The 14,088-nt window shown below is 37.2% G+C and overlaps 1 protein-coding gene across 1 annotated transcript in view; it reads right to left on the reverse strand.

Annotated features, from left to right (window-relative positions):
• The window catches only part of SCN7A (sodium voltage-gated channel alpha subunit 7), a 92,190-nt gene extending 78,350 nt beyond the window's left edge, over positions 1-13,840 (reverse strand). The window contains exon 1 of the mRNA XM_055108704.2: positions 13,538-13,840. The gene's annotated coding sequence lies outside the window, so the exon portion shown is untranslated. The remainder of the gene's footprint in view (positions 1-13,537) is intronic.
• Between the last annotated feature and the right edge of the window lie 248 nt (positions 13,841-14,088).

Genomic DNA, 14,088 nt, shown 5'->3' on the forward strand with positions numbered 1-14,088 from the left:
CCAGCCTGGGTGAAACAGCGAGACTCCGTCTCAAAAAAAAAACAAAAAACAAACAAAAAAAACAGCCTTTCAAAATATTTTTACACAGAGATCCTTGAATATATATTAAATAATTTATAAATAACTTATTATCTTTATAAACATTCCTTACTATATTATGATAAAATATAGTGATGCTCCCAAAGGCAACTGCTGAATGATCCTGTTATACTTTTAGACTTTTGTTTCCTGCCTTAGCAATCAACTGTGACTTGACATTGTCTTGGTATTTTGAATCTCCTCCTTCTATGTGGAAAGAGAATATCGAAATTTTCTGGGTGAAGGACTAAAGATTGTTGAACTTCTTCGAAGAAAAAATTCATGGGCTTTGTGACAGTCACTGGTTGCTCAGGGACTTTTTTCTTTTTACGTGAACCAACCCTGTTCATGCTCTACTTTCTCACCATAAGCCTTGATTATTTAATAAGGAAAAATGAAGTAAAATATATGTATTTGAACGTCAGTAAGTCAATTTGTAAAATGTCTCACAAGGAGAAAAAATACGTGCTAGATAGCATTAAAATAAGATAGGCCTATAAGGACTCCAGGTTTTTGTCTAAAGGCTGGTGGCCAATGGATACGACATATCCAAGTTATCTATATTCTATATAACTTATTCAACATATCAACAATTTAGGTTGTGATAGAGAAACAACCTAGTAGAAACAAATAAAATCATGATCTTTGAACTTAGACCTACAGTCAAATCCTGAACTCTGTGACTAATGTTCTAAGAAACCTCAGTCAAATTATTTAATATCCCTGAACATATTTTCTCAGTCATAAAATTGGGATTCCTCTTCCAGTTAAATAAGAATAAATCAAAATAATATGAGTAAAAATACCTAGTACAGTGATTGGCACATAATACATGGAAAATAAATATAAATTTTTAACTGTGATAAAATTTGCTGTATTAGAATGGTGAGTCAAATTTACTAGAAAAAATATAATAGAAATACTTGTAAAACTTCAAAATTTGGACTAAAATACCCATCGGCACAAGTACAGTAGAGAAGAGATGTGCTTTTGAAACAGAGAAAATTGTCAAGGGATTTTACTTAATAGTAACTGCAATACAAATCAATACTAATTTGTGTCTGCCAAGAACACTAACATAACCTGTATCTGTGTTGATAGAAGATGCAGGAGGCAGTCCGTCTCTACTGTGCTGTAATCCAAGAACATCACACCTGAAAGGCATGTCAACAAACTGAAGGGTCTTCAAATGGAACCAGAAGGTTGATTAAGTAAAATAAAACAATTTACAGACAAGCTAAAAGAATGGAGAATGTATAGTTGAGGTGGAAAAAACTCAAGTACAATCTTACTATTTCCAAGTATCCGAATGGTTCTAATGTGGAAGAGAAATTAGACTTCCATGTTGTTCAAAAAGGATGAACTAGAATCAATGAGGTGAAGCCAGAAGAAATTTGGCTCGAGAAAGTAAAGATCTTTCTAATAGCTGTCAAAAATGAAATGGGTTGGTTTGGACATTAGACCTTCCCCTTAACTACCAATGTGGATGCACATACTTCTTGACAGGCAGTGGGATGATCTGAATATTGGTTGTTAATTTCAACATCTTACAATTTTGGAACATTTCTAAGGTTAAGATCATTGGTTGAATTTGTTGCACAATTTCACATGATATAAAAGTCTGACTGAAATATTAGCTAACTAAAACTATGCAGCATTGAATTAACAAAATCAGTATATTTTTGATATTTTTAGGGATCCATTCTGATTGCCAAAAGTATTACTAAACTAAGTTAAAAATATTAACCTTAAAAGAATACAAAAAAAAGAGGTTATAAACTTCTTGCATGGATGCTGCCATCAATGAAAATGGTTTAAACACCTTCCATCAAAACTGCAAGACCCAATTTGCTAGCCTGTCTTCCTATTGCATAGTCCTAGTATAATATCCTTTTTCTTTTTCTTTTACTACTCCATAAGAAAATAATCTTAGACTCTTCATTTTGCCACCCCCCAGCTATGAGACCTCAGTAACATCACCTGACCTTTCCTCATATATAAAATTTGGAATCCCTCATATATCTCACAAGGTTTTAAAGATTAAATCAAACCACAAAGAAATCCTGGACCACAGCACTGGTTTCATCAGTACTGGTTTCATCAGTACTGATTCTGTCATCCAACCCAGTCACTTATCCCAGAAGATTATTTTAGTGATAATTTTGATGTTGAATCAAACTACCCTGGGTTGTTGACTAGATGAATGAATGAATGAATAGACAGCAGGCATTGCCTTCTGCGATACTGCAAAAAAAAAAAAATGCAAGCACTTATCAAATAGAAGTGGCATGCATCTGACTTCTAGATGGTTGAGTGCAGACTGTTAAATTATTAATCATTAAATCATAATTCAGCAAAATCATTTCTGTGGGGAATTTATGTAATATGGTCCAGGCACTACGCTTTCTGGTGAGCCATCTTAATACAGCACTAAAGTCTGAAAAAATATAGAAAGATTAATAGTTAATCCATCCATTAGACTTCTTTCTGAAAAACTGAATAGCTAAAGTAAGCTTTTGGCAATAATTGTATCAAAGTCAATTGTATCAAGTCCAGATTTGGACACTAACAAATTCATTGTACCAATATTTTATATTGTTGACTGAAGTGGAATCCATTTCTGTTGAATGTCAGTTGAAATTTGCAGGAGCAGCAGAAGTACATGGAAATGGGGTGAATTTTTATAGAAAAAAAATTTCTCCTTGAAACGAATTTCAAATTTGAGTATGAGCCAAAATTTATTTTAATCTTTATGGCAATTATGATTATGGCCATGCTTACCAAGTACCATTTTTGAAGCACTGGACTAGACATTTCTAATTAAATTATTTTACTTTCTCACATATCTTCCTGCCTTCTAGTTACTCGGATAGTGTGGGGTTTGTGTATGTTTGTTATATTTATTTGCGTAGTTTTGTGTACATATTATGTTGTATTTGTTTTTCTTGTGGTACTGCATTGTTTGTGGAACACCTATAAGAAGGTTTGGAAGTGGGCAGTTCTCATTATCCCTGGCTCCATGCACTACTTGCATTAAAATAAATTCTAGATGGCTCAACTATTTAAATACAAAATAAAATTTAAATTTAAAACAACAAAACTTATAAAATCAATAATAAATAAATTTATCTTTAATAATTTAAAATAGAAATCTTAGTTTAATGAAGGAAAGTGCTGGTTAGGGTATGAAAAAACACTCAAACTTTTTTGATCATATAAAACAGTATAATTATTCTAAGAGGAAAGCTGGTACTGTTTATAAATAAAAACGTTTACACTTCATCCTAGCAATTCAAGCAACAGAGACTTGACTCTTGGGTACAAATGTCAAACCAATTTATGTACTCAAATCTGTTCACAGTAGTGTAATTTTTATACCTAAGAGAAGAAGTCAACATGTATCTCAGGTGCAGCCACTAAAAAAGATTATAGTACATCCTTAAAAGGAACTACTATTATTTTTTGTTATTCTGTAACTATATTGAATTTTAAGGTTAAATACATATAGAATGATTTAAAAATAGAAACAAGTGTTAACTGGGAAATAATGTGTCTCTTGATATCTTAATAATTTTTTTAACACTAATAGCTTGTTTCTAACTTTGTACATAGATAATGGGTTCTCATAGTGAAGGCTATAAAATCTGGCTTGTATGACTGACTGTCATTCATATAAAGAATATGGACTATGGGGAAAGCATCAGCTTAGAAATTAGGGAAAGATGTCTTTTATTTTTTGGTGGGTTTGAGGCACATCTGAAACAACTAAAAGAACAATTCAGAGACTGGAAATATAAATCTGGAGGTTAATATACATAATTAAACTGTATGTATGTGTACATGTTTTATATGCAAATATAAATAGATATATTTATGTACCTATGAGTGTGTATATAAATGTATATATAGTATATGGTTATATGGTTACATAAATATATAAATAGCTGAAACTCAGAGAAATAAAAGGATTATGTGTATTTGCAAAATGTGTGAAATTCTTTATGGAATGATTACAAGGGGAGCATATTGAAAAGCACCTACCTATTATGATTTATGATTTAAAAATCTAATCTTGAAGGCTAAAGATTTTATATGTCATCACTAATACATGTTTTAAGTCACATGGCTCAAATACTATTAAGGTATATCACAGTCAAATCTTGAAAAAAATTTGGAAAAAATGACACATTATAAATTAGGAAATAATGATTAAGCATGATCACTGCCTTCTTAGCAGAAAATAAAAAGGAAACCAGAAGTCAGTATAACAATATCTTAAAGATGTCAAAGGGAAAATAAATTTAAGACTAGAATTCTACATACAGCAAAAATACTCTTCAAGAATGAAGACAAAATAAATATATTTTCACATATCTCAGATGGACATGTCTATGTTTAAGAAGGAATGAAGAGGATGAAAAGTAATAAATATATGGGAATATATCTTTTAAAGCATAAGTACCCAAAACTGGGAAGAATCCATCAAGATGAGAATAGATTTATAAAAATAAAAATGGAAGTCTATTTATCCAATAGAATACAATTAGCAAAATAATCAATGAACTACTAATACACATAACAATGACTGAGTGACAAAAACATTGTGCTGAGTGAAAGAAGTCTGACATGAAAGATTACAAACTATATGATCCAATTTATATGAAGTGCTAGAAGACAGAAAGCTAATCTTACCTTGTTAATCTCTCAAAATGATTAGTTTCAAGAGGAACAGAGATTGGAATTAAAATCATATCAAACACTGGTGGATCTGGTTCTACAGATTATGTGTTAAATTTTCCAATAATATGGGACAATTAATATCTCTCTTGTTGAGGGAAGGAACAGTCTAAGACATTAAGCTTCAGAATGAGAGTCAACAGAGTCAACAGACACGATAGGATTCGAAGTCCACAAACAGTGCCAGATAACCAAAGCAAATCACCCTGTCACATCTGATTGCAAATATACTAAGATCAATGAGCATAAGGAAGGCTTAATGGCAGTTGAAACACTAGAAAAGGACACGAATCACTGGGAATAAGATCTTTTTGAGGGTCTCCTGCCTCACTGAGAAATGTGACTATGACAGTGATAAAGGCAATAGAAAGGGAGGTTTCTAGGAATAAAAAGTAAAGCTGGTTCTGCCTGAAATGTTCCTGCTTGAAGCTTCCAATACAACAAAGATCTTTGATTCCCTACCAGTAACTCTGGGAAAGTGGTCGAGCCCCACATTCTAAAGAACTCAATGTTCCCAGTTTCTCCAGATGTTCTTGAAACTTCCACTGCTTTGCAAAATAAGCCTCTAGAATTCTAAATTATCCTTTGTTATCTCATCAAAAAGAGCAACTTGTAAAGGAGCCAGGATTGTCCTGGAATTCTATTTCTAGTGGATCCAGTCTGTTAAATCCTTCACCAAAAATTCCTGGCTAGTGGCCACATTAGGATTCAACAAGTGAAGAAAAGTAGCCTGTGCTGCTTCTCAGCGGAATACAAAGGAGGCTGTATGATGCAACCAGATTATAACTTGCCCTTCATCCTGAGGTCTTTGATACTAATTGTTCCCCTAAGATACAAGACCTGATCTCTCAACCTCTGTTTAAAGAGTTCCAGAATTAGGACATCCCTGGGACTCTTCGGGACCTCTCAGAACTAGCTGACCTCCTTGAGTATCCTCTTAATCTGTGGCTAGACGTAATCTGTAGATTTCCTTGACCCTTCATTGTTGCCAGCTTCTCCTCAGCAGTGGAGCTAAGCTCATAGATCCACAAATGATACCCTAAATCAGTGAATAGACAGAAGAGTTCTGAACCAGTGTCATATAAGGTCACTCATAAACCCCTAGCACCAAGTCTGGCTCCGTGTTAGATTCAGATAGACACAAAACCTTCAACAACGTACCAGACCCTGGAAGGTTGACCAGATATAACAGTGTCAAATCTGCAGTTCACAAGTCCTGGAGCTTCTGAGAGGACAGAGAAGATGAGAGGATGACCTCTGGTTAACACGCTGGTACTGAGAGCTATAGATAAAGAAAATCTTGGTACAGGTGATTTCGATCATACAAGCTCTGGAGTGCATATCAGAAATCTCCTGGAGCTAATACTGAAAATCTAGGAGCCAGTGGCCCAATCCAGACAGACTATTTCAGAATAGCTTGTGCCGCAGCCTTTGAGATGAATCTGATGCAGACTGCTAGGCAGAAAGATGCCTTGGCTGATAGCTAAGCTTCACCCAACCAACTTTATAAAGCAAGCAGACACATCATTACATTTTCTTGTTTGTTTTTTCTCATCTGATAGCCTGAGTATGAGAGATAGAGCATATACAGGAGTTGCTGAGGCAAATACCTGTTGAACAACAACACTTCTCCAGAAGATCCACACTCTTTTCATATCTTTGGGCACTAGTTTTCCCTCAGCTCTAATGACCTGGCCATGTTGGCATTCGCATGGTGGAGGACCTGTTGCAAAACAGTTCTAAAGCTTGAAATCAAACAAACACAACTGGGACATTCACCTTTGCATGTGGCTCCCACCCACCTCCAGGATAACAACTTTCTTTTTTCTTCCACTCTGTCCTCTCCTTTCCAACACATCCAATCTCATGTTTAAGTAATGTTTCCTAAAGTTCTAGGTTACTTGGGGGCAGTTTGGGTTTATGCCTGTTGTTGAGGATTAACTATTAATTACATCCTTTTTCCTTTTCAGAAACATCCTGAGTTGGATGATAAATTACATGGCCACTCAATCAGTGAGCGAATGCTGTCTCTAGAGAGCCTAGTTCCCATGCAAGAGGCTGCATCAACAGCATTTTGAAACAGCAACTGCAGCTGCATTTTCTTAGATAATGAAGGATGGGGAAGAAAAGGAATGCCAGAAGTCAGTATTTTTCTTCTTCCCTACTCACAATTCCCAATTGTTTCCCCTGTGCCTCAGTTTTATTTCTAGAGCACAGCCTGCCAGCAATGCACTCAAGCTGTGGAGAGAGATTCTCCACCTGTAGGAGATGACTGCCCAGGCCAGTCACAGCCTCTTCATTTCCATTTATTCCCATCTTAGGGAATTGAAAATACAGCACCTAAAGAATCAATCTCTGTGCTTTCTGAGAAACTGGAGTTGATCCTAGGGGAGATAAAACAAATGTTAGATTAGCTTTGCCAAATAGAATTGTCGAATGTTCTATTCTATACTAAATATATATTCCTAATGCATTCCAAAAAGATTGAGGTTCACATTCAAGAATGTAGACCATAGAACAAGATAATATAAATTAAGAAAAATGAAACAAAAAAGGACAGTGGATCAATAGACTGAGGATAATATTGCAAATGCCAATTTCATTCCGTGTGCAGCAGGAAATAAGGATAAAATGACTTCTCACTTAGTTGTTTTCAAGCTATTTTGAAACAATTATGCTGTACATCAGACATGGACAACGTATCATGTCTATTGCACCAATGACATTTAGATAGGTGTAAAAACAAAGCAGCGATGATAATAAGACTAAGTTAACTTGGGATAAGAAGGTACCATCGGCATAAGCAAAGATACAGAGTTAATGCGACCATTGTACATAATCTGTATTGTTGAGAATGTAGGACTCATACCTGCTGATCAATTTAGCAATTTAGTGACCAACTTATATTGACATTTTTATTGGTTTGGGCAACTTGACTGCACTTAATAGATATATCATGGCTTATATTTCATCTTTCTCACATTCCATAATGACTTACAGCTAAATTCTCTAATGCAGGGCCTTTTCCCTTAGAGCTTTCTGACTAGAATGCTTCCCCCCCAGGGTTTACAACCCAAATGATATTAAATGCGTTGCTTTTTTTAATTTTTATGGAAGGCTATGAAAATTTTATCATTGACTTCTAGGAAGCAGAAACCTATGAGGAAGATGACTGAAGCTAACGAAATTCTAAAGGATAGACATAAAATTGCCTAAATCAATAATTTTAATAGTCGAACTCTGTAGAGACATAATTGAGATTCATCTCAATGAATATGACCATTTACAGGCTGGGATATGGAGGCAAAGGTTACCCACACACAGTGCAGGTGAGAATATAACTTGGTGCAGTTTTTTTAAAAAGCTACTTGTCAACAGTTTCTTTTTTTTCTTTTTTTATTTTTTTTGAGACGGAGTCTCACTCTGTCACCCAGGCTGGAGAGCAGCAATGTAACCTTGGCTCACTGCAACCTACGCCTCCCTGAGTCAAGGGATTCTCCTGCTTCAGCCTCTCGAGTAGCTAGGATTACAGGTGCATGCTACTACACCTGGCTAATTTTTGTATTGTTAGTAGAGCTGGGGTTTCACCATGTTGGCCAGGCTGGTTTCAAACTCCCGACCTCAGGTGATCTGCCCACCTCAGCCTCCCAAAGTGCTGAGACTACAGGTGTGAGCCACTGCGCCCGACCAACAGTTTCTTAAATAAAGTTTCATGTACTCTTTGGCCCAGCAATTAAGCTGCCATATAGAAATTATTGCTGAAGTTTGAGAAGTCATATTTGCAAGGATGTTTATCATAACATAATACTTTTAATTCCAAAGAGTAGAAATAAAATGTCTACCCTAAGGGACTAATAACAAAAATTCTAGTATATTGTTATCATGGAATACCTAGTTAGTTACAAAAAGGAATGAGATGGATATGTCTGTGCTCATACGGAAAGTTTCACCAAATCAATTACTAAGTGAAAATGTAAAGTTGAGAACAACTTGCATCATTCACCTTTGAATAAAATGTTGTATAATGATTATATACATGAAGTTGTATACATTAGCATGTGCATAATGTTTTCCCCTCTGGACATGAGTGAAGTGTTACATCTATGGAAAGAGTCCAAAAAGGTGTCAGAGGATTCTGTTGCTTTCCAGTTAATATTTCTATATTACTTGAACATAACTCACCATGTATATGTATTACCAAAGCCCAGAAATGGAAAATTTGCACACTGAAGTTTGAGGAATAAAGGACAGCTTGACTAAAATGACATCAATCGACTTGAAATTTTGCAACCATCTGTGTGAATAAACGTTCTTTAAATACCTCTTGACTTCAACCCACTTGGATTTTGCTTTTGGATTATTTTTTCACTTGGGTTGGTTACTTCCAATTTGGCGTTGATGATCTGATGCCTACTTTTTTACCTGTCTGTGGCAAACAGTTTATCAAGGCTGCTTAATTGACTTTTGCTACTTTCTCCTTGGATTCTGACTGCAGCTATGTTCTGCTTCCAGGTCAGTCCAGTTTGGCTTCAGGTTCTATTCTTCAATACGTCCACTTAATTCTGGACTCAACTTTCTCACTCTGACAATTTCAGCCAACAAATTCCTAGAATATGTTATCTTGCAAAAGAAAGTGGTAAGTAAGCAACTTTCTCAAAAGCATAAATACGCACTGCCATTTTAAAAAATATTTTATCTCTAATTGATAAATAGTAATTATATATCTTTACGGGATACAAGTTGATGTTATTTTATATATATATAAAATATATATATGTACATATATACAAACATTGTGGAATGATTATATCAAGCTAATTAATATATCCGTTATCTCACAGACTTATTTCTTTGTAGTGGAAACATTTAAAATCTATTCTTTTAGCATTTTGAAATATACAACATATTATTATTTAACTATCACCATCATGATGTGCAATAGAACACTTATACTTATGCCTCCTCTCTAACTGAAATTTTGCACACTTTAACCAACATCTTTCCTTTCCCCACTCACCCCCTCACCCCCAGCCTCTGGAAAGCGCCATTCTACTCTCTACCTCCAAAAATTTGTCTTTCTTAGATTTTACATTTCTATGAGATCATGCAGTATTTGTCTTTCAATGCCTGGAATATTTCACTTGGCATAATGTCTTCCAGGTTCACTCATGTTGTCACAAATGATGTCTATTCAAAAGAATTGAAATTAGTTTGTCAAAGAGATATCTGCTCTCCCATGTTTCCTGCAGTATTATTTACAAGAGCCAAGATATGGAAGAAACCTAAGTATCCATCAACATATGAACAGATAAAGAAAATGTGGTATATATACACAATGGAACACTATTCGGACTTTTAAAAAAGGAGACTGTCATTTGCACTGCTGTTTTATTTGGATTATAATTCTTAAAATTTTTGATCCAGGCATTTTCTGAATTAAAAAAATCTAGAACTGGCACATTTACTGAAACCCTGGAGGCTTCTTAGAACTGGCTATTTACCTCTGCTTCCGACAATTCTGAAAATGTCTGTCTGTTTTTCCAGGATTCCAACCCGCCCTCCCTGCAACTCTCCCAAAAGCTCCTTTAGCTTTTCAAATGTGAAACCAAACATATAGATGTCCATCCCCTTCTCAAATTAGAGAGAAACTAGAAAGGTGCCTTGAAACATCTTAGGGTGAGCATGATTTAGTTTTTGTCTCACTCTGAGTTGCGCAAAAAATGTCCAACATGGAGCCCCAGGGCCAGAGAAAGAGAGTAGATATGGGCAAGAGCCTGTAATCAAGTGCTTAGACCATGTCGCCTCTGGGAGAACTCAGAGAGTGAGCAGCTGGTGGACTGGAAGCCTCACCTTAGCACTTAAAATAGGAAAGACAGACTACTCTACTCAGCACAATATATTCACCTAGGGTCTATAGCCCCCAAATCAGCATCACCTCCTGTTCTAGTTTAAAACCAAATGCCCTATCATAATATCAGACCTTTCTAATCAGAATTTCCATAAGTGGGGCCCCAGCTTCTGCATTTCTATCAAGCTCTTTGATGTCTAGGCAGTCAGTGTGGCACCTGACCCACACCATCATCAGAGCCGTCCATTGAGCTGGTTATCCTTGTCCAGCACCAGGCTGAGTCAATCCAATTATAAATACTGCAGAGACAACAGGGATATCTGTTTGCTAGGAATTTCAGGATGGAATATAAGAAGATGGAGCTTCATTTGTAATAAACAATAATTGAACAAATGAATGTAAAATAATAATCGTAGCTGGGTCAAGAGATATGCACCAACTCAAAAATAACCTCTGAAGCCCTCAGATGAAATCTTATCTTTAACCTCAAAGGCTCCCTCTTTCAATGTTGCTGCAATGAGACCTCACTTGTCTGGTTGGTTAGTCCTCACTAACAGAAGAGAAGGAACCAACGCAGGAAAAGAAAAGTGACATCTGTTTGTACAAGATTTTCTCATGTGATAATGGGTGACTGTGCATTGCTGATATCTGGCGTGGGGGTGGGGGTGGGCAGAGGTTATAGATGTTCTTCTCACACTGACAAATACTGAAAACGGTTAGTGGAAATAATGGGATCAGACTCCCAGAAATCAAGAATGTCCCTTTTACTCCAATGCCTCCACCATAAGCTTTCAGGAGGGAGTCTAAGGCGGTAGGTAGATGGTGAGTCAATCTCTGAATACCCCAGTTGTGACACGTATCTCAACCCAATGAGATCTAGGGCTGGAGTGTAGATTTCCCAATCCCTGAGTAAGGGATTGGGGAAAATACTGTTATTTTTATTTCTAGTATGCTTTGGACAGGTATTTATCCTACTTTGGGAAAATCAGTGAGAGTGTATATCCCCTACCAAACCGTCTACCACACAAGGCTACGGAGACAGAATGCCCAGTTTTGAAGTGCTTGGCTCTGCCTCCAGTACTCCAATAGAGACTGATACGCAGCAGCAGGTCCAACGGTCGTGTGCCATCTGGGATCTGATGACCCCTTTTCCTGAGCCCATGTTCGAATTGAGGTCTTTCTTCTATTACTTTAAACATATCCATGGGAAAGAAGGGACTCACAGTACCTATCCCCCAGGTGCAAGATTTTAATGAATCTTTGCAGTCAAGATTAGAGTATTTATGCCTAAATTTTGATTTCTCCTATGTTAAGTAACGGACCAAATACATTCAGCAATATCCAGTATAAGTGATGGCTTCATCCCCAGGAAACAGGACTACAGACCTAAAATCAATTTTAAAACTAAAAACATAAAGAGGGTAAAGCATATTTGGAGAATATTACAAGGTGTTTAAATATGCAAAGCTAGCCAAAGCACACACTTTTCACTTTTTTGAGGATAAAGGCTTTCAGATTAGAATATGCTTTAAACTGTACAGGTGGCAAGAAAAGGATTTGAATTTCACTTCCTCTAGTGCATTCTAGAGATGCATGTCAAAGCCCTCTGTATGCTTATATTGAATCAGACTTAGAAGGAAAACCAGAATAGTGAAGTAGATAAAAACACAGAATAATCCCTTATGTAATCAACAGTTACACATATGGTACTTTCATAAACCCTTTATATCATCTCTGTCAATTAGTTTTTGTCAGGACTTTTTGGAGTGTCATTTATAAATAAAGAAAATAAAGCTTACTCAAGTTAAATAATTGGCTTAATTTGTACAAAAATTGAAACCAAGTTTTGTAGTTCTAAATCCCAAAGACTTCTTCATTGGACTTCCCGCTCAATTACTGATTTGCCAGGTAGCCTCAGCAAATTACTCCTTATAGGTCTTACTTGTAAAAACAGCAGCAGGATTATAGAATCTTTAATTAAGGCTAGTCAAAGCAGGTATGGTGCCCAGGATTCTGTTTATTACAGGGCCCACTTTCCTTCTACTTTGCCATAAATTGCTCTCCTGAATGAACAGCAGTGGGGGGAAGTATCCACAAGAAGCACCACCTAAACTCTTTCCCATTTCAAGATATTTTTCAGTCCAATATCCAAACTGGAACCCATCATTTTCGTTAATGAAAGGGGCCCATCGGTGTGTCATTCCAAATGCACTCATCATTTGTCTTGTTTTGACCAATGTTCTAAGTTTTGAAGCTAACACAACCAGTCACACTATCACTTCTAAAAGAAAACCTCCAGAAGATATTCATTTTATAGAGCAAAACAATGCAAAAACAACAACAACAATCTCTGTTGATCAATACCAAAATGCCCAACTGACTAAACTGAGCACACCACTGCCAATCACATCAATGCCTCTACTTTTATACTGTCTATTCCTTTGGGAAAATCAATTTTGAAATCTCTGTTATTTAGAATAAGAGATAGGATTCTTAGAAGAAGTGTACAACAATCTGCATAACCTTTCCTCCATTTTATACTATCATTGTACCATGTAATGTAAGTCATTGTCATATAGGGTTTCTAGAATTTTACACTAACAGAGAATGTTGGTTTCAGAAGCTTACCTGATGGAATTAGAAAACTGACGGCACATGCCATGCAAACACCCACAGACCACGGCTGCTCTTGAAGTATACTCTTGAAGTAACTCTCCTAATGCACGTCCACAATTTCAAATCTCTGTCCTCCTGCTGGGGACCCTAAGGGTGTGTATGGGATGGGGCAGGTGGGAGTGGATGGGAAAGGCTGGCAGCGGATAGCGGCTATCACCATTCTGGGACTGGACACAGCAGCAAGAAAAAGGCACTTACTTGCTACGAAGCGACAGGTCTCCACCAGTGCCTGAGGGACCCTTCAGGAGCAGGGCTCCTTGGAGCCCTTTCCTCCTCCTGGGCTTCTCTTTCTCCACGGATCTCTCGGGTTTTCTGAGCTCTAGTTGTACAGAAGCTGCTGTTAGGCTGGCGTCTGTCCTCACCAGCTGTGGCTCTGCAGTAAATGGGCCCCACTAAATGGCCAGTTAGACACCGACTCACTGGGGCGACTCTCCAGCCACTGACCCAGAGACCCCTCCTACCCAGATGTCCAGTGGAGCCGCGCCCGCTGCTTGGAAGCTGTTTTTGTCTCCTTTGCACTCCTCCCTCCCCTCTCCCAGCCACTCCACTCTCTCCCCCGCCCTCATCTCCAGGCCAGTGCGCGACTTCAGCATCCAGATCGGGCGTGGGCGGGTGATATTGACAGAGACCTGCTGCAGATGCAGTAACAGCAGCAGCTGTGGCGTCTCCTCCAGCAGCTGCCGGGAAGGGAGGGAGGAAGAGGAGCGGGGGGGGGGGGGTTGATGAGGAGGGGTAGAGGGGAGAGGGCC

Source organism: Pan paniscus, chromosome 13 (assembly GCF_029289425.2).
Source record: "Pan paniscus chromosome 13, NHGRI_mPanPan1-v2.0_pri, whole genome shotgun sequence".
Classification (NCBI taxonomy): domain Eukaryota; kingdom Metazoa; phylum Chordata; class Mammalia; order Primates; family Hominidae; genus Pan; species Pan paniscus.